The sequence below is a fragment of the Megalobrama amblycephala genome, linkage group LG22, assembly GCF_018812025.1.
Source record: "Megalobrama amblycephala isolate DHTTF-2021 linkage group LG22, ASM1881202v1, whole genome shotgun sequence".
NCBI lineage: Eukaryota > Metazoa > Chordata > Actinopteri > Cypriniformes > Xenocyprididae > Megalobrama > Megalobrama amblycephala.
This window is the reverse complement of record NC_063065.1, coordinates 24639576-24667355: the sequence shown is the minus strand read 5'-3', so window position 1 is coordinate 24667355 and position 27780 is coordinate 24639576. Positions and strand designations below refer to the sequence as shown.

General features: G+C 37.7%; 1 protein-coding gene across 1 annotated transcript in view; it reads right to left on the bottom strand.

Annotated features, from left to right (window-relative positions):
• The window catches only part of myo3a (myosin IIIA), a 128362-nt gene extending 106479 nt beyond the window's left edge, over positions 1-21883 (bottom strand). Inside the window, 1 exon segment of the mRNA XM_048174702.1 lies at positions 21764-21883. The gene's annotated coding sequence lies outside the window, so the exon portion shown is untranslated.
• Positions 21884-27780: the final 5897 nt, after the last annotated feature.

Sequence of the window (27780 nt, the reverse complement as noted above, 5' to 3'; positions counted from 1 at the left end):
GAAACGTTTTTTATTGTTCGAATTTCAAAAGCTGTGACTTTGTTTAATATCATAAGTAACCTGCCCTGTCTTGTCTGTTAATGTGTTGTCAGTTTCCTCTTTGCTCCGCAATGTATTTTTCACTCTGTGTGGCGTGATGGCTTGTTGGACAAAGCAAGGGGGGCGGGTCTTTGCGAAGCATCAATTACATGATTTAAACTTGTAAAAATGAGCATGCAAAATGATTTAAAATCGTAATTACAGCTTGAGAGCTCCTACTTGTACCATGTGACTGCTGTACCAGCTGCAGATTCATTTAGGCGTTGATAGTGGTGCCATAGGAATGCATAATTCCCAGTCTGAGGACGTGAACAGCTCCGAATATAACATCATATGTTGTCATATCGAGACTGCGGTAATTATGACATGGCATGAGCAGCATTTTAAGTAATCCTGAAGACCTTGATTAGCTTGTTCAGTTGTGTTTTAGTTGGAGCTAAACTTTGCAGGAAAGTCGACCTCAATGGCCAGAGTTGAAAACCCCTGCCTTAAACTTTTGGCAGCAACACTCACCTTTAAGCAATCAAAAGTAAAGAAGGCTATGTATGTTTGCATTCATTTTATAGTTTTCACTTTATTTTGATGGTCCCTTTAACACATTCTGTTGACTATAGGTAACGTTGCACCTACATGTCAACTAATTCTCACTAGAGTATTAGTAGAGTATTAGTAGACTGGGTTAGTGTTAAATTAAATTGACATGTACTTACTTATAGTCAGTAGAATGTCTGTTGGTTGACCATCAAAATAAAGCATTAGTAGATATTAAGCAGACAGTCTACTGATACTCTAATGAGATTTAGATGACATGTGGTTGCAAAGTTACTTATAGTCAACAGAAAATTAAGTGTTACCATTTTGTACCTTATTAACCGTAACTCAAAGCAAAATTTAGCTAGACACACAAGGGAGAATTTACTAAGAACAAGAGCTGGTTCCATTTTATTTGCACATGCTGCAAATGCACTGGTTTAACATTTGATTAACTAAAGACTTTATGCAAATCAGGTAAAGTAAAAATGCTAAAATTGTGTGCTATAACACTTCTGGATTTGTCTGGTTAAAATGATCATATACATAATTTGCTGAATTATTTCAACCATCACAATAGAATGTATTCCCTTATAAATAAAATTGTGTTTACCACAGCAAAAGGCAAATAGCAATGATCTTTGTGAATAGGTTACAATCCATAATGAGGCTAATTTGCATAGAAAGGAAGTGGTTTTCCATCAGAAGAATGACAATGACTTAATTTTAATATGGCACAATGCTCTTTTAAAGCATTTAGCACCTAGCTAAACCACATTGCGGGTGCAGTGTTTTGCCCTGAAATACTGTGCACAAAAGTGGCGCAATTGTAAATGTAGTGCAATATAGTCAATTCAGCCTACATTTGCATACCTGTTTTGGCCAGATGTCATCTCTGCCTGCTTTGCATCCAGAGAGCAACTTCATGAAAGTGCTCAGCACTCTGAAACATTTCAAGATAATACATTTTACACTATGGTAAGGCTTGTCTCCTTATTTCACCTTTTTGAAGAACAAAAGTCGCAGCAACTTGAGGAGAGTAAGGAAACAAGAGCCAGGACCGCCAGGGAAAGAAAGACAAGAGACCTGAGCTAATTTACAAGGCTGTGAGCGGGTTGAGGTTTCAGTTTAACCTTTGTAGGGCAAAATATACAGAGGAAAAGAAAATCCAAGCATTGTTTTATGAATACACATTATAAATATGCACATTAAGAAGTCAACAATAGCACTCCACGCATAACTTTTTATCCAACATGTGCTGTTACTCCAAACATGTTACATTTAACCTCAAACATTACAAATACATGTACTTCAAAGAATACCTATTACTAACTACCAACTGCTTCCCAAGGTCAAATATTGTCATTAAATCAAAAACATGTAACTGATCTTTACCTGACATTTTAGATGCAAATCAGAACCACATCCCTATACATTCTTGTTGTGGCTTAGGACATCTATTACACACATTCACATGTACACGTACACATTCAAAGCACCAAATTGCAGCCAAACCCACCAGTGAAAGTAAGCAAATCACACGAATTTGTATATCTAGCCCTGCCCTTACTAAGTTAATCTAAGGCACTGAAAAAAATTCTTTCAGCATACACCTCAGATGCAATACAACCAGTTTCACAGATAGCTCTAATGCTTGTCTTTTATAAAAAGCAAAGCAAGTTTTTCTATATTTACCAAGAAATACAATATATTTACTAATACTGCAGTTTCTGCAATTCTACAATAACCCATGAACACCTGCTTTAGGATCCAACTTTCAAAGCAAAAGGTAAAAGCCCACACCATGCAAGTAAACTAACTTCAACTTACAGTTTGCCGCTGTCTCTACATGCTCAGGTATCAATCAGTCATACCTTTCCGTCACAGAGGAAGAAGACTGTGCTAGTTACTACCTACAGTTAGGTTATCTCTCTGTTTTATGTATTATTCATCAACAAAAAGTAACACAATATTGTACAATATCCCACCATGCTTGGCTTCTGACTGTTGCTTTAATGTCACCTCGATGTTGCTACTTGGCTGAGGTGACCTATGGATGAAGGCAAGCAATATCATTTGCAGATAACAGAATGAAACAGGCAACTGTTTGGACACCCGTACTGTAAAAGGTGCAACAGGGCATGACACCAGACTTCAGGCTATAAAATAGAGTGATAGAGTTTCTACCTACAATGCAGGCACTAGGTAAAAGGAGGGTTAGGACAGACAGCTTGATTTCTTTGAATTTTATTGCCAGAATTCTGTGTTTTGACTTAGCCGATAATGACTCTAACAGAAGGTAAAGTCTGCACTGTTGCAAAGATTTAATGTTACTTATCTATCTTAGAGAGACATCTAGTGTCTCTACCTCTGACAATGACAACACCATGACCTAGCAGACAAGGTTATTTCAGTATCAGTATGGTGAGTACAGATAATTTCATTTATTTATTAGATATTGCTGCATTTGTATGTTCATAGTCAAGCGCAAAAACAAAGTCTGCAGGCAATTTATTGTTTCAAATTCACCTGTCCTGCATGCCATTAGAAAGCCCCCCTGACTCAGGTGGGACTCAAACTGGCAACCTTCTTGCTGTGACAGGCAACATTGGTACAAACTGAGCCACCATCTTGCCTCTAAAAAGTTATTTTTAAAGTTCTAAAGTTCTAAAGTTTTAAAGTTCTTTTCTCAAAAAAACATCTTCTTAGCTTCTTGTAATTTAACTGCAGAAAAAGGCTTTAGCTTAAGATATTGCCACCTAGACAAACTTACAAACTAAACAGACAGACTTATTACATTTTTAATAAGAAAATATGAGTGGTTCTTGCCCGTGTAAATGCTAAGGTATTGTGGGTGGTTGACAGGGCATTGCTATGTGGTTACTATAGGTGTTTACTTATTGGCAGAAGTCACAAAATGCCACTCTATGTATAACTCTCTATGGCTAACTTTGAACGGTCAGTATTTGAGATTGACAAAGCAGCTTATAATAGCGGTGACCAGTGTTAGGAGTAACATATTACAAGTAACGAGAGTTATGTAATCAGATTACTTTTTTCCCAACTAGTAAAGCATTACTTTTAAATTTACAACAAAATTCCTGAGTAACTTTTCAAAATAAGTAATGCAAATTACTTTGTTTTCCCATTTATAGACTGAAATAAGAGATTATTTGATATGCAGTGTTGCAATGTTGAGAAAACATTTCTCAAAAATGAAATGATTTCTGTAAATTCAGTGATAAAATGCAGTGTGGGTCTCAGTTTTCAGTGATATAGGAACATGACTAGTAACTGGTCTGTGACCTTCTGAATTTATATAAGCAGCAGGCTTATAAGGAAAATTTAAAAGATAAAAAATAGAGAGAATCAATTAATTATGTATAATTTACAGCCATTGTGAGAATAACATGTAATTATTTAATCAATAAAAAAGTAACTGAAGTATGATTACAAGTATTTTAAAACATAATATTTTCTAATTACAAGTACTTAATTTTTGGAATCTGATTATGTAATCCAGATTACATGTAATCAGTTACTACTGAGAAACACTGCTTGTTACCATGGAAGGAATATTGACTATAGTAATATTAAAGATGGCAACATCCATAAGACTGGAAAGTCTTATCACATATGACACAACAAGATTTCAATCTTGGTTTAGTAACTAACAGATGTGTAGATATGATGTATGTGTCATGTGAAGGTTTTAGATCCAGACACTGTCTTCCACTGGAGCTGCGGTCAGTTTTGTGGTCTGCATGCAACTTATGCTCCCCTCTCTACTCAGGAGACTCTCTACTCTTATAAAAGCTGCTGTTAATTAAAAATTGAATGATAAACTTCCATGTCATTAGGACTCTTGTTGTTTCAAATGTGAGAAGACTTTAGCCCTGAGGGTACTTTCTAACCTCTTTACACAGTCTCTTGTCTATGTAGGCCTCCATCTTCGCTGTAGCTTGCATGCGTTCCGCTCTGTTCTGTTTATGCAGTTTTTCTTTTGACTACCTTGTGAATCGACGCCCCCCAGGGCACGGTTGCCACCTTGGTTGCCACCACGGTTGTCATCTGAACTAATGACCTGCACATACATATTCGTACATATGATGCCGAAATTCGCACCATGCGCATTGTACGCTGACCCTCGCGTACGTGTAAAAAGTGGGGTGTGACGAGACGGGTATCTCACGAGACGAGACGAGACTCGAGATTGAGTTCACGAGACGAGACGAGACAAGATTTACACACTATTTTTAAGAAATCCTCTAGTGAAATACATGACTAGAAAAAATTTTCTGCAGGTGTATTTGAAATGTTTTACATCATCTTTGATGTTATTCAGTTCTTTTCTGTATGAATTATCATATGCTAAAAGACAACAATTAATATTAAAAGGTTTTGCACTAACTCAAATGTCTTCTCTTCTGTATGATTTCTCTCTTCAGTTACTGTACATATTTATGAGCTTCTACAACTTTGACCTCCTAACTGACCCTTTCCACAAACTGTCATAGAAATAAAACAGTATAAATAAAAATGACATTTACAATAAGGTCTCATATTAACTTAATGTATTAACACACCTCTGAGCAATATATACAGTATTTATTATCTTTGTTTATGTTAGTTAATAAAAATAGTCATTTGTTAGTTGATGATAGTTCCAGTGCATTAACTAATGTTAACAAATGAAACCTTACTGTTTGTGCTTAAAAGATTAAGAGAAAACTGTTATTCGTTTTTAATAACACTTTACAATAAGTGCAACCATTCGCACCCTTCAATTTCAAAGGCAAATAAGACCAACTTTTTCTTTGACAGCTAAGAGATGGTTACAACTACACTGCCCAGCCTAAAATAGTTTCATATTGAGAGATTTGAGAACAGGGAGCCGCTTTCAAAATGCGGGGTTGAAATCGCGTTTGAAGCGCGTGCGCGCGCGTTTACTTTCACTTTCAGTGATCGCGCGTACTCTTTAAATATGAGCGGCGGTGACTTCCAACTTTATGTTTTTTATTTAAACACAAAGCAAAAGGACAGTGGAGGTGTAATGTAAACTAGCAGTGCTTTCTTTCCTAATCATCCTAACACTCTGATGGCAAACCGAGACTTTTTCGCCTCGACAGAAATTCTCACACTTTAGTCTCGCATCTCGTACACGAGATCTCGTCACACCCCTGTAAAAAGTGAACTATACTTTGGGCTTTAGCAGTTTTATAGAAGACATCATCTTTGATATTCCTTGTCATCTTTAATATTTCACTGTCACTGTTGTTAAATAAACAGTGAACAGATGTAACATCTAAGTAAATGCATTTGCAAAGCCAAAACACAATCAGTGTTCATTTCAGGGTTTTACAGCCTCATGTAATTTGAGAACATGTTTAAGTTCCACAAAGAACTTTTTATCTTCTAGTGCTTTAGAAAACCCTTTACATTCTTGTGCATGTATATGCTTTAAAAAACTTAGAAACCAAAACACAAATGTAACATCTCCAAAGAGCCACCTCAAGAACTCTATACCGCTAAAACTAGTTCTTGATATGAAGATAGTGCTTTGCTGAAGCTAAGGTGCTGCTAAGACTCAATTATGCCTAACGGTTCATAGATTTGTTGCTTGCCACATTCAAATACAAGCCATCAATCTACCCTTCTCTGCATCAATCAACACTGACTTAAAGTCTTTCCTAAGCTTCCATTCTCTCTTTGCTTGACTGGATGTCTGGTAAGTTACAGCATTCAACTCCCATCATAACATCCAATAATTGGCAAGCATTGACAAGCATCTTCTTCTTTGTCAATCAATTTCAGCAGCCTTTCACACTTCACTGGGGACAACACTCACCAACAGGGGCTGAAGCCCAACCTCTATATGTGTGTGTGTTTATCTGTGTGGCCTGCAGAGATAGAGCGTTATACCTGAAGAGCTGCAGAAAGCTGAAATATTCATGGCCGCTTCTCTGTTTCTCTGGTTTGTTATGAAGCTCCCGTGGTGTTCATTAGGTCCCTCCCTTCCCCGTGGTTCAGTTTTCAAACCAGAGGAGACTCTAGATGCCATGCTGTTCACTTGCCATGTGCAACCCAAAAAGGCTCCGTTAGAAGATGCCGCTACCTCTTCCTGTGGACCTTGATCATCTCGTTTGACCCTCCCTGCCTCTTTCTTTCCTTCACACTCTCTCTCTTTAGCACTTTCTATCATATGACTAGCCCAGGCAAACATCATAATTCGAAGCAGTAAGGCAAAGCCAGCACTGATATTTCAACCTCTAGAAAGAGGACCATCAATCACAGGCTGATAGGAGGACCACAGGCAATCAATAACTCTGTATGAAGTCGTCCACATCCCGACCCACAAGGAGGCCCCTCATCATGCATCACGGTGACACCTCCCCGCCCCCCTTTTAGGTCTCCCTGGCCTCTGACGGCCTTCATTTCCAAAGGGGCCCAACTTGATCAGCCTCTTTAAGTGGTGCTCCCTCAACTGGATCTCTCAGGCTTGAGTTACCACAGCTAAAGTGCCAAATTTCCTGCTCTGTTGGGTTACAAATGGTGCAGTCCAACCCACAGGCGGAGACACAGCAGTGGCCATAATGACCCCATGATTAGTGTGGGCAACGGGCCCACAACCTACTTGGACTGAATCTCTATACCAAGACCAGCCCCCCAATTCTGACAATGAGCCTGACAGACACATTACCTGCTCTGGGCTTCTATTCAAAGCAGAGAAGTACAGTCTCTATGATTAACCAGTGTCTTTTTATGGTGGTTATGATTTAACCAGCAAGAAATATATGAAGAAATATATGAGACTGCGCTAGCCTGTACAAAAATGTTAAAGGATTAGTTCACTTTAAAATGAAAATTAAAAGGATTAGTTCACTTTAAAATGAAAATTACCCCATATCTAGCTTCTGCCAGACTGTTCATCAGAAAGTCATATACACCTAGGATGGCTTGAGGTTGAGTAAAGCTTGGGGTAATTTTCATTTTAAAGTGAATTAATCCTTTAAAGTGTTTTAAACGGTTGCCAGGGTGTTCTTAATGTTTGCTAAGGGTTCTGAATGTTTTTAGTCTATAGCTATGCTATTGCAGGTATTGCTGGAGTACGGCAAGTTGTTGCTAGGTTAAAAAAAATATAAAAAATAAAAAAGACTAACTCTAAGTCTCTATCCCTGTGTCCGTTTATGCTTTCTAGTATGTGAAAAACTGAAGTGCGCATCCGACGGACACTTTACTATTTTCCAGTGAGGCCAAAGAAGGGTAGTCGTCAATCGCAGGGAACCATGATGCAGCTAACGTTATATATCATGATGGCATGGCAGATCTAGTATGTCCAGATTGCATTCCTAATTCGCAACGCGACAAATTCTAAACAGTAAACTGATGCCCTGTTCTATTTCTGATGTGCTCCAAGCGCAACTGTCGCTTTGTAGCGTCCAGTGTGAACAGCTTCTAGCTGTTGCGGTGCAGCACGATGTGACACTGGTTGCATCCGTAGACACAGTATTGCACAGAGAGCGATTAAGCGATGCGAATGTATGATGCGATGACTCTTGAATCGAAAATAAAAGATGCCCATGGAGATATTCACACCGAGCATGATCAATCATGGCGAGACAAAGCGAGATTTTTTTTTCCAATCAGCGTGTCAATTTTTTCCTCATCACCCCACGATGAAATGGCCCATCCAATTACATTTAAGCTTTAAATCTTGTGCCTGGAGCCATTGCTTTTGGACAAAAGGGCGAGATTGGTAGTGCTGTTTTGAAAACCAGTGTAAACACCAAAGAAAAGTATTCAGGAGGAGATAAGAGAATGAATATTGAGTTCTTGTTATCATTGGTGTCTGAGAACAGATGTATTCATACATGTTTACTTATATTGTTTAATATTTCTTTATACAGAATATAATTTCTATTCATTTTCCACTGAATTATGTGATCTGAAGAGCGTGGAAATCTCAGAAATTGTTGTGTTTGATGCTAATTGTAACTCTAATGCAGCTGTTACCCAGCTGTGACTGATAGTTTGTGTTTGTGCAGTAAAAAAAGGTTAAAGCCACATGGAAAATTATGAGATACATACATGAGGAAAAATGCATTCTCGGTCAGCGCCACCTATCATGCAGGTGTGAATTAGCCAAAGGCGATCAATTGTTTCACATTCGGTGTGAAAGCACAGTCCGTTGGCGATTCGCTACGCTTTATCGTGTCATGCTCAGTGTGAAAGGGCCTTTAGTCTTAGAGCTGCCCCATTAATAAGCTACTTAATGAGATGATTGGCTGTAACCATATGTTAGTGAGACAATAAAGTCAAAGCTACTGACTAAATTCCAAACATCAACCAGGCCATGCAGTGTTTAACTATTCTGCAATGTATCAATGATACAAAGTTGCCTTCTGTAATTAAAAGGATTTCACAGGTTGCATCGTCAAATGTGTGAAATTATCAGCAAGACCCTTTCAATGCAGGTTATGAAGATGAATTAAAGTCTGTAATTAAGCAATACTGCGGAACATAAGTTTTACACTCTCCATTGGACTGTGGACTGATGCTTTAGGCATATGTCCTACTTAGATTTGTGTTTCATCATCCCACTCAGAAGAACATTATTCACTCTGTGTTTGACATTTTATGCTTGCCATTTCCTTACAATGACAATGAAGATCATAATGAGAAAAATGTCATGCTGACAGATGCCTAATGCAAAATGCTCATGGTTATTAAGATACAATATAAAGCTTATTCCTGTTGTGCAGGACATTTTTCATGTCCCCATCATGTGTGTCATATATGTATCAGATAAAATATTAAATTATTAATATAATTATTAATATAAATAAAATTTGTTTTAACCCATTTTGTTATGGGGTTTGGGGTGTTAGAGTGCTGAAATTGTACTTTCTTTAAAGAAGAAAGAAGTCAACCTAAGGAAACAATTTAAAAGTAGCCCCAACTTGTCAACACTGTCATTTAGGTTGTCTCACTTTTAACCATTCCATCCTGGATCAAAAAAATCTTACTTCAGCTTTTAATTTCCACCCTATTCTTTTGAAATCCTGTTCATTTTCTTACTACTATGTTAATAATAAAATGTGGAAATAATCAAGTCAAGTTCACCCTTTTATAGAAATATTTCTCTAAATTACAATGTCAGCATAAAGCTACAGACCAGGGATGACCAGTATATGAAAATAATCATACTTCATTTTCAATAAACAATTCATGGACTGCAATTTTGATTGCAAATTTTGCTATTTATGCAAAAGGGAAAAAATCTGACCTTTATCTCGTCATGCATCATTTGTGTACACTATTAGCTTCAACAACAGAAGACACACAGCTGTCTCTTCATATTCGTCTCATCAGTTTTTTTTTCTTTGCTTCTTTCCACAATCAGTGCATCACAGCTGGAGATCCAGTGTATTTACACAGGCGTCGTGATTGTTTCCATACACACTTGAGTCTGAGCTGTTGTGAGGCAGGTGTCGATTCAAATGGCTTTGCCTCAGGGTGACAAGCATGTCAAATTCATCAAGTCCCCCACCACTGATGGGCCACCCAAGGTTAATCTACTCATCAAAGTACAGATTTGACTTTTTGTGATTTTCCAATATCTTAAGTTAAATGCTCTTTTTATCCTACACTAAAAAATGCTGGGTTTTTTCAACCCATGGTTGTGTCAAATATCGATAAACCCAACCACTGGGTTTAGGAATTTAATTTAAATTTTAAACTAACAGATGGGTTTGTCCATATTTGCCCAAATATAGGTTGAAACAACCAAGAGTGTAGGAAATTTAAGAATTCCAAATAGAATTCCAAATTTAAATAAATAAATAAAAACAAATATGAAAAAAATAACTAAAACATCTGAAAAAAAAACTGTGCCACTTGCCTCAAAGTCAGTAGCTGGCAAGATATTGCTAAGGCGTTCTGAAGAGGTTTTAGCATGCTACTATGTGTAATAGTGCATACTGTACGTGTTTGTTTATATCACTAACTCTAAGTATGAGCAATAGACTTTAATTACTTATTTCTGTGAGCACAACTGTATCAGAAGGTGGCCTCATGTCTTTCACCATGAAAAAATACTACAATTACCATTTCATTCCTTCTAACCATTTCAATCATTTTCAAATACAACTTCTCGAGGTTGTGAAATCCCACAAAAATATCTGTCAATCAATCAATCAATCATGATCTGGATTTATGTGGTTGGAAGACAATAAATATTCAGTGCAAGAATAGTGTAAAAAGACTGAGAAAAGGCTAACAGTGAAAGATCAATGTAAACACCATAGTAAAGAAAACAAAATCATAAATGAGATCTTTAACATCTCATTTGTTTCTTCAAGATACCTTTTTGATAGAATACAAAGCAATTTGAGACTTTTGCTTAAGTTTCCTGCTTGTCAGATATTGAGAAAAAGACCAGTAATTTCTCACATCTCCTCTAGATTCAGAAGAAATCTCAACAATATCTCAAAATTTATTGAGGTGCCAAGATGCCAAAGTCAGCAATCTCAATATGGCCTCAAACATTTCTCAAGAAATTTCTTCAAGACCAAATCTGTGCTGTGTTAATTATTATATCTCTAAACTATTTGTATTTCTCCAAAGAAATATTAGGAGAAACATCTAAGACAAAGTTAAATTAATTAAAGTTTTTATTCTATTATCCAGATATGCAAGAGCAACATCTGAATAATAATAATAATAATCTTCTGGGAAACCTGCAAACAATTCAAAAAGACACTTCCCTGATCAGACCAATCAATTATTCTAGTGTCTAGAATACGCTAGCAAAATACTGTTCTGACCGACATTAATACAAGTTTAGTGCAAACAGTGGTGGTGAAAATGATCAATGTTTTGCCAGATGTATGAAGACTGAATGAACAATGTTTATGATTTAATGATGGATTCCTGGAAAGACATCAAATCTAGTGTATCTATGGTGGAAATAGATTATAGCGCTTACCAGAGGTGAATGCAGCTGTCTCCAGACATGGTTGGACAGTTCTGCACTGAGCGATTTGGATATGTGTGGCTGCTTTTAACACAATTATCTCATCCAAAGTGAAGTGGCTTCAGTGGGTGAAAGCATCTTAGCCCACACACTGGACTCAAGACCAGATAATCATTATAATAACCATCATTCAGAACAGCTCCATCATAAAATGTCAGATCAGTGGGAATGTATAAGAAGTTTACCCATTGGGAAAAAAGAACAACACATCTGAAATGAAAAACATAGATTATGACACATTGCTCAGGCATTCTTGAATAGCATGAGAGACTTTACTTGCAGTTCAGTTGTTTTATTTAAGCTTTACATTTACTGATGTTTATCCAAAAAATATTCAACAAAAATAAATAAAAAAGGACAAAAATGAAACAATCCTTGACATACAATAAGAGTCTAGAGGTAGAAAATAAATTTGGATAGCATATAGCTCAGATATTAGATCATGGAAGATTTGATGAGAAATGATTGCAATCTCTGGCAACTGACTGCAGACTTATCTTCACAAATCCAAACAAACTTTAGGACATTATTGGAATCTCTTCTGAAACGTAATACTAGAGGAGACACATGATGAATGGGATCTTTCAACAGAATCTCATGGCAATTGCTAACTATTTCACATTTTGGCAAATTGGTGGCTAATCCGTATGAAATTGTACGATCGCATTCTTTTGTACGATCTGCTTACACCCCAGGGATGGATATGTTTAGAGGTGGACATTCATGCTCACTTATTTTTTAATAATAGTACTTTTTGTACAATTAACATTGTATGAACTCATACAAAGTCACCACCTCGTAACATAGTTATGTTTTCCCGTGAGATCAGGTTGGATGTTTTGGCAGGAGAAACCCCAGTCTCTAGCATTAGTTACTAGTGTGCCTCTTGAGGCCAGGGGACTGAGGTTTACTTGCACAGCTTTTTACTAGCTGACCTCCATTACACACCCCCCCTAAACCTCACTCCCATCTGGGTCACAGTACCAATGTTACTGGTCCTATCAGCACCGTTCCGAGCGGGATTCATACCAACCTCAACAGCATGGGAGACGGGCACACTAACAAGGACGCTAAAGACCATAGCCTCTAGCATTAGTTACTAGTGAGCCTCTTGAGCCCAGGGGAGTGAGATTTACTTGCACAGCTTTTTACTAGCTGACCTCCATTACACTCACCTCCTAAACCTCACTCCCATCTCAGTCATGGCACCAATTTAACTGGTCCTACTAACACCGCTCCAATAGGGATTCAAACCAACATCACCGGCATTGGAGGCGGGCGCACTAACAAGGACACTAAAGACTGCAGCCTCTAGCATCAGTCGCTAGTGCATCTCTTGAGGCCAGGGGAGTGAGGTTTACTTGCACAGCTTTTTACTAGCTGACCTCCATTACACTCACCTCTTAAACCTCACTCCCATCTGGGTCACAGCACCAATATAACTGGTCCTACTTGCACCGCTCCGAGTGGGATTCAAACCAATGTCACCGGCATGGGAGGCAGGCGCGTTAACAAGGACGCTAAAGACTGCAGCCTCTAACATCAGTCGCTAGTGTGTCTCTTGAGCCCAGGGGAGTGAGGTTTACTTGCACAGCTTTTTACTAGCTGACCTCCATTACACTCACTCCCCTAAACCTCACTCCCAACTGGGTCACGGCACCAATGTAACTGGTCTTAGCACCGCTCCAAGTGTGATTCAAACCAATGTCACCGGCATGGAGGCAGGCAGGCACGCTAACAAGGACGCTAAAGACCGAAACCTCTAGCCTCAGTCGCTAACGTGCCTCTTGAAGCCAGCAGAGTTAGGTTTACTTGCACAGCTCTTTACTAGCTGGCCTCTGTAACACTCGCCCCCCTAAACCTCACTCCCATCTGGGTCATGGTACAAGTGTAACTGGTCCTACTAGCACAGCTCTGAGCAGGATTCAAACCAACCTTTACTAGCTGGCCTCCATTACATTTGCTAATCATCTGATCAGCCTGCATTAAAATGCTAAATAAAGACGTCAACCTGAAGATTGATTTCTAAATTCTGAAATTCTAAAATAATCCAGAGGATATTTTTACTACTTCTCCTATGATAGAGAGAGAGACAGTGTGTTCGAAAAAGATTTGTGAAAAGCCACAGATTCTCTTAGCAGGTTTGATGGGCACTGAAGGTTGCAGGCACGCGTCAATAGACTGATGTGGCCAATGATGAGGCCATTGTCATGCGGGGGGACGTGAGATGAATGTGTTCCTGCTGGAGCGCAGCTAAATCTGCTCACCATTGTGAGGGGCTACTGGAGCATGACTCCCCCCAGCTGCTGCTGGAGATAGCAGATGTACTGCTTTATAAGATCCCTATTCACACAAGCAGATCAATTTGACCACTAATATTATATCATATTACTTTCAGATATCTGATGTTAGAATTCTGTCTCTTTACTTTCTCTCAAATGTTAGTGTTTTCTTGCTAATAAAATATCATTGTGTAAATGTTTGATAATTAAAAACAGGTGTTAACTGCATCTCACTAAAGTACTGGTAAGAATTAGTAAAGTGATGTCACCTCATTGTCTAATCTATGTAATGTAATGCTGAAAATGTTCTTGTGAATCTTTTGCTGATATGCAAATAGGGAAATCTTCAATTTACAAATTCTCACATTACAGACTCTAGTTCCGCACAAAACTATTAGGGCTGCACAATTAATCAAATTTCTAATCGCGATTACGATTACGGATGCCACGATTTCGTAATCGTCCAAAGGCGCGATTACAAGGAAAAATATCCACTTACATTATGCTGCGTGTTTAAGAGGTGTGTTTAGAGCATGTTACATCACGAGAGGCGAATCACGACTACTTCAGAATGTAAAAGGTCTAACCTAGCACAAAAGGAGCAACCAGTGACGTAGGTGTAAGCTGATATGTCGAACACACGTGAAACACCAGCACCCGCCAAATACACAGCCTATGTATTTACTCCACAAACTAACGCTACAATCATGAAAAACAGTGATAGGACCTCTCAACCTCATGCTAAGGAGAAAATCCAGCGCGACTTTGAGCAGACCAAGCAAAACATGATTAAGCATTTCTGCTAAGCTAGCGACATTGGGCATCAACCACACGGCAAAAGCTAATACTTTTTCATACTGTCTATCTTCTTTGTATAACAGTTCTATCTAATGTGTATTAGACAGGACTGTAAAACAGATCGTAAACTAATCAAGATAGAGAATGCGAGCACTGTGTGCGCAGGATCTGCCCGAACTGTTTGTGATAACAGTTGTGATAATTGTAATTAATAATTGCAATTACAATTTCAAGAGAATAATCGACAATTATGATTTTTGTCATAACCGTGCAGCCCTAATATCTATAGTCTGGTTCACCTGACAGTTTTGGAAAGTTAAAGCTGGCATGAAATGGTAATTCACCTGATCTATTTTCTAAACATATGGAATGATCTTATTGTGAACAAAACCCAGCATACTACTGCAAATTAGATTAATATAAATAAAACAAACATTAACCCTACAAAATTCAGACACATCACACTGTGAAACACATATCACATTTAGTCTGTGCTTCATTTGTGAGGCTGGTTAACATGAGCTGTTGAATTTTACTGCATTTGATCTAGTTTGAAGTCATTATGCAGTGCCTTGATTGAATCTATATTTATAGACATCTTTGATGTACAAATTGAATTCTACATTTCATCTACATATTAAGTGAACTTGCAGTTTCCACAGGAAATTGTTAATAATTTCTTTAATGATTTGATAATGATTTGCCTTTAATATCCCCGAATAAATCCCCAGCTTATGGGAGAAAACAGTGAATTAACAAGGTTAGACATGCCTTACTTTTATAATTGCCATCAAAATTCCCAGTCTGTAACTCAGTTGTGTGTAGTCGGCTTCTGAAAGATCACTCTCCTGCACTCCTCAAGTTTCTAGTGATCCTGAAGACTTTTATTAGCATGGTTCAAATGTGTTTAATGTAAGCTAGAGCTAAATCTGCTGAAAGGTGGCCCTTCCCTGCTATAACTAAATCTACGTCATTGCGAATTTGGACAAGAGCTCTCAACATGGACTTTTAAATATTAATTACAACAAAAAACGTCATAAACCATGTCCAAGTACAGTTATGCCATTTCACAACCTCTGGTTTTGCATTTCTACTGAGTTGACAACTAAGTAGATAGCTGGAGATGATGGTTATGTGTCAGTGAGAGGCCCTTGACAGAGAGTGTAAAAGCTCATCAAGCCTTCAGAGTTGTATAACACTTTATCCATAATAATCCACCAGAAGGATGAGTCTTACTCCAGCATTATGAATTCTGCAATATGACTAACACCAGTGTTGTTAAAAAATTGTCGTTGTTGCTCATGATAAAGTCGTGACCGTGATGCTACTGTGTAGGCGGCTGCCAGGGCATTGCGGTTGCTAAGTTGTTCTGACTATTTTAGCGCATTTTGTGTGGTTGCTATGCCATTCTGAGTGGTTGCTAGGGTGTTGCTAAGGTCATTTTGGTGGTTGTTTACTGGTAAAAGTTCCCAACGCCAACCCAATCTTGCTCCTAATTAAATCACACCTGAACCAGTGAATCAGGATTACTAGCTCTGCATCTGAATACTTCTCTACTGTATAGTAGATGAAAAACAGTATGCGAAAATAGTAGCGTGTTGGAATTCACAGTATTAATAAAACAATATCCAAAAATGACCTACTACTTCCACCGAGATTCTGAATTGTACATCCACTGGACACTATCCCATGAGACCACTGGAGAGAATGGCAGTGAAGCGACACAACTGACGAAGCAAGTCACATGACAATGACAACATGGCAGATGTACTACATCTGGATTTTATACTACACACATTAACACTATATAGTCGCAAAGTCCACTCCTCATCAAATATACATTACAATAAATTTACATTTATTCATTTAGCAGACACTTTTATTCAAAGCGACTTACAAATGAGGAATACAACAAACAATTCATCTTAAAGGGTTAGTTCACCCAAAAATTAAAATTCTGTCATTTATTACTCACCCTCGTGTTGTTCCACATCCGTAAGACCTTCGTTCATCTTCGGAACACAAATTAAGATCTTTTTGATGAAGTCTGAGAGGTTTCTCTCTCTCCATAGATATTAGGGGTGTAACGATACGCTCAGATCACGATACGGTACGTATCTCGATACAGAGTTCACGATACGATAGGTATCACGATATTTTGAACAAAATGAAACTGAAATTCAAACAAGATTTATTAAAAAAACATGAACAAATTTCAATAATTTTCCTTATTGTACATACAAGATCACATTTCAATAAAATAAATAAATATAAAATTTTAATAAAAACCTTGTATTCAAATTAACAGTTGAATAGGGCTGTCTGTCACTGAAAAAAAAATTTTAAATTTAACATGAACTTAGAATTATGAATAGGGGCCGTTCACATATCGCGTCTAAAAACGCGTGGAAGGCGCGGCCGCACCGCTTCTCCTTCTTTCCAAAGCGCTTGCGCTACTGTGGCGTCGGACGTTGCTATGCAACCATGAACTGAGCTCTCCAAGAGGATCAGGATGTTTCTGCAAAGGATAAATGATTTCTAGCCCTTGCATTAGTTTTACTACGAGATATATTGATGGAGATAAGATATAAAAACCACCATGAACAGCTATGATCAGCTGTTCGGCTGAGCTTTTGATGTTTTGTTATGGAAATGCCATATCTGATCGGTTGATTCTTGTCACACGACCTGCGGTGCGCTTGCGGCATTCTGAGAAGTTGAGAATTGCATGCGCGTTGTGACCGCGTTGATCCCATTATGAGCGCGCCTGCCGCCCGGCTACATTTGAAAATAATAACTGACTTGCACGCGGAAAAGACGCAATATGTGAACGGCCCCTAACTTAAAGCAACGCATCGCAAGCGTCTTTTGCTTTTCTGTGAGCACAGCTGTTGCTGTGCACTGCGGTGAAAGAAAGCCACGACTTTTCTCACGCGACCATGCAAGAGACTGACATGAGAAACGTTTAAACCTGCTTGCAAGATTCAATGTGTGCCCGAAACACTTACTGAACTAGAGAGCTGATTGAGACACACCATCTACGATAAATCGTTACACCCCTAATACTTATAGTAATTTAAAAATGTGGTAGCATTGGATCTGGACAGGAAGGATAACTCTGGGAGTTGGAAGGGGTGTGTCGCGATTCTGCCTTCTCACATCGCGATACAGGTTCGTGGACCTGCGTATCGCGATTTTGGTTTCATATCGCATATCGTTACAGCCCTAATAGATATCCAACGCAACTACCACACCAAGGTCCAGAAAGGTAGGAAAAAGACATCATTAAAGTACTCCATGTGACTCCAGTAGCTTAAACTCAATTTTATGAAGCTACACGAGTGGACCTTGGAGTGGTAGTTGCATTGGATCTCTATGGAAACATAGAAACCTCAGACTTCAGAAGATTAACAAAAGTTTTACGGACGTGGAACGACACGTGTGTGAGTAGTAAATGACAGAATTTCCATTTTGGGGTGAACTGACCCTTTAAAGAGGCAATTAACACAAGAACTACTAACTGTAACGGAGTACAAGCTAGAACAGGGAGGGATTAAGGACTAGTGAAAGTATAGACAAATGAATAGGAGTAGTACCTACTCAGACAATATGTGGAAAGTGGCCCTACAGGAGCAGGATTGGACCCCCGTGATCTATGATATTCTGGTCTGTAGATGTGGCTATGGGTCTATGGGATTTTTTTTCACCGGTTTTACTGCCCACTAGGATCTCTGATAACTCAGAAATGTAAACCGCTCCTCAACAAGCCCCACAATTTGACATATCATTCATGTCTGTAGCACAAACGCTGCAGGACGAGTTACACAGCAAATTTCAGTACTCCAGGTTAGTGATTTGAACAAACATCTTACCCTAAGAATGAGCTAAAGGAAAATTATGCTTATCTTAGTGCAAACCATTAATTAGGAAAAATCAAAATCAAATCCTATCAAAACATGTATTTGGGTGTCATCTTTTACTGGACCTCTACACTGCTGCCTAAATCATAAGAAATGACGTTACGAATGTGTGGGTTGGTTGGTTCACGCTTCTCCCAGGCCTGAGGGAGGATTTTCCAGCCGTCTCATCTAGTTCTTTCCCTGGTTTGATTAGTCTCTCAGCTGTCTGAGTCACCTCGCCTGAGCACGACCAACAGCCAGCCAGATTCACGTTTGTATTTCACTACACCCTCACGCCACCGTGAGGTAATCGCATTTGACACAATCAATGGAAAACACCACAAAAACGGACAGAAATAGTATCCATGCTAGAAACTCATTTATGGGTACAGCTATTTCAGCCTTTTCAACTGAAAGCAAAAGGTTACACATAGAATTGTAGAATCAGTGGTGTTCTAATGCAAGTGGCACTATTGCTTATACTGCGGTTCAAATTCAGGGTGAAACTCATCCTTCATCCTTTCAGCCACAGGCATGAATAATACCTCAAATAATGAGTTATAATATCTCACACAGAACTTGTTTTTGCGTTCCATTGTTTTTATATCTATCTAAATATGCAATGACAAATGTCTTTGACCATTGAGCTCACTTTTTGTATCTTTTTTAGTGTCTCGTGCATGATAGGGCTGCTAACCGTTAGTCAATGAGAAGAGGCTTATTCGACCAAAATTTTATTAGTCGCTTAGTCGCAGGGGGTAAAAAATTCACAGGAAGTGGCGAAGTCATGCAGTCTGTGATCGACAGATGATTAACATCTGGACATCCAAATGCTCGCCTATCATTAATAGACCTCAAATATGGCTTATCATCTGAAACATGTAAGTAGTGGAAACTTTACATGGCCTTTCGCTTTAACATTAACCTAGAAAAATGTGGGCTATTCAAGTGTTTGTGTGGAGTGTGAAAGCTGAATAAAACGAGCTTACTGCATGACAGCTAACATGGAGGCGCCGGTGCGATCACTTGCACTTAAAATACTCTGTCATTTTTGGCATACAGATAAGAGTAATACAGCTTTTGTAAAGAGTCTACTTCATTTGTGTGCACTTACAATAACAACAAAACGTTGTGCTTTTGTAAAATAATGAAAGCAAACAGGGTGCGCTTTCTGCCGTCTCTCTCTGTAAACTTGAGCGCGGCAAAAAAACAAAAAAAAAACAACCGAAACATCATGTAAGCTTACCTCACAGACATGTAAAATATATCTATAGAAAGCTAAATGTCTACTTTTAAATGAACCAATTCAAATGGAAAACAAATATTCTCAGGTTATGTAATCCGTATGCATATATAGTCGCACGCACTACTGCGGAGATCACGATTCAGCATCGTCAACCTCATCATTGCAGCCCAAAAACACAGAAAACACTAGTTTATCAATAATTATTAAAATGTTAAAGCAATCTCCTTGCTGTTTTCCCTCGACGCATTCATAATCATTACTTCTGCCGGTGTGATATGGCAAGCTTTATGTGTGCGCTTTAGCGCTGATTAGGCTATGTAGGCATTAAAGGCTCATTATCATCATTATATGGTTTATTAATAAACATGCGATTAGTCGACTAATCGCTTAAAATGACCGACTTCTAGGCGAACAGAAAAATCTTTTTTTCAGCCCTAAGACATGACATTCTAAAAATACGCTGCTCAAGTTATATATTGCTGCCTTCATGTGCTATTGGAATTAGCTATCGTAAATAAGAGTTTCCTAGTTAAAAATTGGACATGAACACCCTCTCAAGTCATATTTACCACTGGGAAGCTGTGGGATAATTTTAAGACCCAAGTTCCTGAGTTAGGCTGGCCATAAACTTTAAACATGGTGGAGGGGAGAACGATTGCTGCTGTGACTGGTATTCTTTTATTAGTTTTTTCCACAACAGCTACATCGCCTCATCTTGTCATTAAAGTAGTACATATTTACATATAGGCCTATGAATAATCATTTGAAGCATATTGTATGTTTTATACACAGTGGAAATAGCCTGTATTTGACCGAAATTCCAGAATTGTCAGCAAGCTGACTATCTAGAATGTTTATATGGTTGGCAATGAATGGGAGGCTAAATATTTTGGCTTTAATAAGATTTTCCCAATAAATAGGCAAAATTAAACCTGGTGCCCTCCATAATTCCTGTTATTTCGGACAACAAAGCACTTGAATGGGACAAGCTCGTAATCACGACATCAGAAGTGGGAAGTAGGACATTTCTGATAGCATGTGAAGGCACCATAAGCCTCAATACCTTGTGGTGTTTTTTAATTATTATTATTATTATTCTACAGCTCACATCTCACATTATTCGATGCTATATAACCGAAAAAAAGAAAAAAGAAAAAAAAAATCCATAAACCTACACTGAAGGAGGGACCTGAACCACATCTAGGAAATAAAATACCACAAAGACTTGAAAATGGGCTCTTTTCTCACCTAGAAACCACATAGCAACACCCTCTCATAGTAGCGAGTTTTGCACCACTCATATTTTCTCCTGGAAAAATTTTTTTTTTCAGTATCCCAATTGGTTCACAGAGCACATGCTGTTACAGCGCTCGCACATGCTCTTAAAACCTTTGTGGCTGAACAGGTGAGCCCATCGGCGTGTCATTAACCAGGCTTATCGTAAGGGTCAAACCGAGAGAAAGTAAAGAATACGGCATCTGCTTATCCCTTTTCCTCGCAAAGGACACGATTATGCCTTCCGAAGACCATTAACAGGATCATGTAGCGCTTAAAAAGCAAATCATTGCCCCTTACCCGCTGAAATCCCATCGCTCCTCACTGCAAGGCATTGTGTTTTAAGGCACCACCATGTACACTAGCACAAACCAACATGTTTCCATTGGTTACCACTCTGCACCCCATCTATCAGTATTGGCTGATATGACAGGCTGTGATTGGCTGATAATGACCGGCAGTTGACATAATTTCAGTCCTCTAATTTTCCCTGTCATTAACTCCTCAGAAAGAACGCCACATTTTTCAGAGCACAATGCCACACGTATACTAAAAAAGGGATGGGTTGTAAAAATAAAAGAAAGAAACGAAACCTCCATATGTGTCTGACTAAAAAAAGAAGTGGCGAGGGGGGACTGAGAGAAATCTCTCTACGTACTTGTTCTTTGCTGACGTCTGTTCTGTCTTTCGTCATAGTGCTTGGAGCCAACTGGGTCGAGGAGGTGGAAAGGGGCGTTTTGCTGCTTTTTTGCATAATATGTCATCAGCCTTCTTTGTCTTGCTGATTGTAAGCATTGCTTACCACACACACACACACACACACACACACACACACATATAAAACAAAATTAATTAATCACACATTTTCCTGTAATTATTTGCAATTAATCAAACCTAACATTAAAGATTTGTATATATTTTTATATTGTAATACTTTCACATTGAATCTGCAAAATAGTGTAGAAACAACATAAAGAGAGTATATTTTAACTATTTGTTTAATAGCATATTTTTATTAAGCACTATAAATGAAGACCAGTATCACTGATACCAGTACTGATACTTTTAAATGGATTTTTTTCTTCTCAATTTTAACCCTTAATTATAGCCATTCTACATTACAGTATAATTGAAAGTTGTTATATAACTGAAAAAATATAACAAATTTTAATTTAAGGAAACAAATTTCACATAAATCCACTGTTAAATAAATGTCACATTTACCTGTGCCTAAGGTTTTTATTTCTACTGGCCCAGTCGGGCCGGTTCAGATTTTTACCTGCCCTGCTAAAATGCACAGAAAAGTTATTGTTTTTGACCGATGTAACCTTGCAAACAGTGCTTTAAGATGTTCAGGTAGGTCTAACAGGTAGGCCTAAACACAGGCTACAAAAACTGAATAATCAAACACTGCACAAAACTTGACTGCATACATTATAAATTGAATATAGATTAATACTTTTTAAAGCTACAAAAGTTATTCAGTCAAGAGCAGTGAGGGATATTTTTTTTTCTTTCTTTGATTAACAATGACTCAGACAGCAGCAGGTTTATTAGGCTGCTGTCACTTTAAGACCTGAAGTATACATGACACGGATCTGACAGAAATCCTACTTTCTCACAACTTTTTACATTCATTTGACACTTTTTAACTGATTTAAGACTGAGCTTACAAGGATACTTGAATAAACTGGAACTTTGACATAATTTCGTGTTTTTGTCCATTCTTTAAGCGCAAAGGAGAACTCAATGAGGTACTGGAGCGCTGTCAGAAACGGCATTCTTTTGCATCTTGTCATGCTTGAATGGTTTAATAGCATTTGAATGAATGATAGCATGATCATATACTGTAGCGCAGCCAAATGATGACAGAAATGGATGCGTTAATTGCATTATATTAATACACGTTAAACTGAAAAAGAAATTAAATAAATAAAATAATTTGCAAAATTAACTTGTTCATTTTGACAGCCCTAATATATATATATATATATATATATATATATATATATATATATATATCCCATATATATATATATCACATATCTATATATGTGATACAAACTCCAATCAATTTAAATCTATAGGATGCTAATGTAGAAGAGTCAATGACTTTTACAGTGTTATGCACATACAACTATATAAAGCCTGGGAAGTTATTGAGACTTTCTGGAAAATTCCAGATATACACCCCCTCCTGCCTCCCTGCATGTAATATCTATACAATCTGGCATCCCATCATGCACCTTGCGAAGTTGACACCTGGGGCATAAACCGTAGCTCATGACCCAGAAAATAGAGGTTGTGTCCTTTTTATATCCCACAAGCCTCTGAGCATGAGGGGAAGTCTGCAAATATGGTTACAGACCACACCCACCGAATACACTAGCAGTTAGTATAACAAACATGCCATGAAAAAACAAAAAAACAAAACAAACAACAAAACTGCCTCCACATATTTTCATTACCGTTTTTGATAGGTTTATAAAGATTCACCCATATTTCTGTACTGATATCAACATCTCATCATATATGCAAATATTTGACAATAAAACAGTTCCAACAGAAACCGACATGATATCTAAATTGAAGTGGTATAATCCGGAGGCGTGAAACAGTATTTTTCCATTCAATCTCTGCCGCAATTTTCAGTTTGCTGTGACGATTTTTGGCTCCCCCTCTGGCTCTGAGAGGAGCCATTTTGTTTCTCTCTCTGAAATGGGGGTGCGGCATGAATCATGAGTCTCAGAGAGACGCTCGCCTCTAACAACCGCACACTTCACAGCTGATTGTGCAGAGCAGGAGACGCAGGCTGCCGGCAGGGCCATCTCAGCCTGAATACATTACGTCCCAGCTTTTTAAGTCAGTGAAGACTATTACCCAGAAGCCCTTTGGAAGTTCTTATCAGTGCCAACCAGATGGAGAACATGTGAGCGATGTCAGTACCTGCAGACTTGTTGATAAAACAACACAGCCAGAAATCTGAAATTGAAAAGAGATTGTGAGGTTTACTGGCTTGATTTGGTTAGTAATGAAATCTTATTAATATGTAATGTTTAATTGTTTAATATGTATAAGGAATTGAATTCTCTGGTACATATTTAGCTCCATTAGTGGTTTTAGGCTAGAGACAACGAGTTAATGTACTTGATGTGCTTTTGTTTTCCTAGGCGTGCATATGCGTCGTTTGTGTTCAAAGAACATGTCAACACTTAATTTTGTGGACGCGAGTTACATGATTACAGGACATGACAAAGCCACAGTTTGACTTCAGTCCAAGCCCATCATGCATCCAATCAACTCATATCCTACAAATACATTCCCCAAACCCACAATAATCATGTATGCCTGCATATGCCATAAAGACATGTAACAATTCAGTTTTTACAGCAGAATGCATGTCTGCCCCCTTGTGTCTGAAAATAATTGAGGAATGTCCAGGGCATATTTCACCCCAAAATTCACAGAAAGAAACAAGAATGATTTTAGGATCTTATTGATTTTTCAGTTTTAAAATATTTTTATGATAAATAAGCACATTTAAATCATACAGTTAATGTAAAAAAATCTCATATTTTTTTAAAATAATATTAAAATGCTTAATATATATATATATATACACACACAGTGTACAGCAGAGTACATCCCCTCTGAACAAATACAAAAGATGTATTTTCTTTATGATCACTAATACAATTCATAAAAAGATGGCAAAACTAAAATGTATTAAACATATACATAATAAAAAGTGAGAAATATATGTCATTAATAGCCATAAAATAAGTAAATTAGCCAATTTTGTTTAAATTAAGGATTGCAGAAATGAGTACACCCTAGATTTAATTCAACAAAAGCATAATATTCTAGTACTTAGTATGCCCTCCATAATTTTGAATATACTGCTCTGACCCTTCTTGGCACGGAGTGTACAAGTTCATGACAAATTGTCACATCTGTCCTGTTTAACTCCTGGATGATGAGCTCCTTAAATGCCCTGATCTTTAATGGGGAGTGTTGCTCAACTCGTCTCTACAGAATCCCCCACAAGTGCTCAAGAGAGTAAAGACTGAGTGCAATACATGTCCACAGAAAGTTTTTTCACCATAGGAGAATGCATATCCTCATTGTCATGTTGAAAAAATGCCCAACAATACAGTAAATGAGGAAAGGGTAACATCTTCTGTTTCAAGTTTGTGTATTAAATTACACAGTGGTGTGGGAATTCATGACAGCATTGATAAAGCACAACTCCCTCACACCTTCAGCACTCATACATCCCGATATAAGAGCTTTACTACCACTGAACTTTACTGTGGGAACCAGGCACTTCTCACTGTACTCCTCCTCTAGCAACACCAGAACATTCTGGATGCTGTTAGATATAAAAAGATTGATTTGGTCTCATGAGAACAGAATATTGATTCCCAGAATATTGATTCCCTATACTTTATTGTGCTTTGGCTACAGTAGGTAGTTCCAGTGAGAACAACAACCATGTCATTTCTGCAGGCTGCATCTTACTCTGTGAGATAAACAGTCACTCTTTTCATAGCTTTTGCTGGCTCTGAGACACTCACTTTGGTATTTCTCCTGCTCTTTGTCTAGCAAAAAAAAAAAAATCCCTCATCACTAAATGAAAGCTTAAAATGAAGGTCTGATTATTTCAGGGGCCTTGTCACAAGTCCATTTTGTTTTTTTGTTTTTTGAATTTCTGTGTTACATTTACTATATTTCCACACTTAAAACAATGCTTTGGTAATCCTCTTGTAGCACAGTCCTCTTTTGTGCTAAGAAATAAGTCTCCTAACAGTTATCTCCCAAGTGGTTTCATTGTTGTCAGCATTACGTCTCAGAATGATTCAGAGGGCTATATAACACTTTTAATTGTCAAGAAATTACTTCTCTTTAAATGTTTTGGTTCAACATACTTACCTGTTGATCAAACATTGCCTTAACCTTACACCAGAAATGTTTTATTTCGTTTTATTTAGTAACTTTTAGGAGGGTGTACTCATTTTTGCAACACAACATTTTATCACCTCTATGAACAAATATAATTTATTGTACATACAATATTATACATACAATACATACAATGTAATAGATTATTTAAGTTGTCTTTAAATTACATACTGTGTATGTGTGTGTGTGTGTATATATATATATATATATATATATATATATATGTTTTAAAATGTTGTTGGATATTGTAGTATGTTTTTGGATTGTTTTTCCAGGATAAACAAAAGATGTTGGCGAAAATCACGGCGACCGTACCTATAAATACTTCCTTGAAATTAAATTCGAGCAGAGCACTAAAACAACCATAATGAATTGACCCTTCACAACAGATCCTTTACAATTAATCCTCTACATACATGGAGGCTCTTCTCATTGAGTGCTAAGGCCCTGTTTTAATAAATATCTCAGAAATGCACTTAATTTTGCAATCTTTCATTCCACATATTGTTTTGAATATTTCATTGTCTTTCTCATTTTGTTTTTTTCTCATTGTTGCTTATCACTGAAACTTTTATTACCTTTTCGAAATAATCCATTAAAGGATTACTTCACTTTCATCCTAGGTGTATATGACTTTCTTCTTTCTGATGAACATAATCGGAGAAATATTAATAAATATCCTGAAGCATCAGAGCTTTATAATATCAGTGAACGTGACCAATGAGTATGAGCTGAAGAAAGTGCTTCCATCCACATCCATCCATCATAAACATGTGCTCCGGTGCATTAATAAAGGCCTTCTGAAGCAAAGCAATGTGTTCGTGTAAAAAAAAAAAATTAAACAAGTTATGAAGTAAAATATCTAGCTTCCACCAGACCGCCTTCCATATTCAGCGTACAAAGAAAGTGTAAAACTCTTGCAGTTCACAAAGCTTACGCTACATCCTACGCCTTCCCTATTTAACTTACGGAAAAAGTGTAACTGGTGTGACACCAGTTTACACTTTCTTCGTAACTTGTTAAATATGGATATTTTTTTTTACACAAATGCATCGCTTTGCATCAGAAGGCCTTTATTAACCCCCCAGAGCCGTGTGGACCACACGTTTCTGATGGATGGATGACGTGGATGGAGACACTTTCTTCAGCTCAAACTCAATTGGTCCTGTTCACTGCCATTATAAAGCTTGGATGCGTCAGGATATTTATTAATATATCTCCAATTGTGTTTGTCAGAAAAAATAAAGTCATATACTGTACACCTAGGATAGCTTGAGGGTGAGTAAAGCTTGGGCTAATTTTAATTTGAAACTGAACTAATCCTTTAAACAGTTGCGATTTGAGGAGCATGCACTAATATCTTCAGTTTCATTTGGAAGTGGTGGAACTATGACACATTTTTGTAGGTCAAAACCCAGAAGCAAGTTAGCATTTTAGCACTTCCGTTTCCATCGTTAAAGGTCAAAAGGTCAATGGCTGAAATAAGGTCCGTGGTTAACACATTTTATTCTATGACATAAAATACATCAGTATTAACCTACCTATGTTTTAGTTATAGTTCCACCACTCTATTATGAACATTCATAAAAGTGCCACCCAGTGGAACCAAATATTTCAGGAACGGAATATATTGTAACACAGAAGAAACTTTTCTCTATTTACGGATATGTCGAGACATGCACGGGCAATTGACACGTCTGCAATTTCCCACAA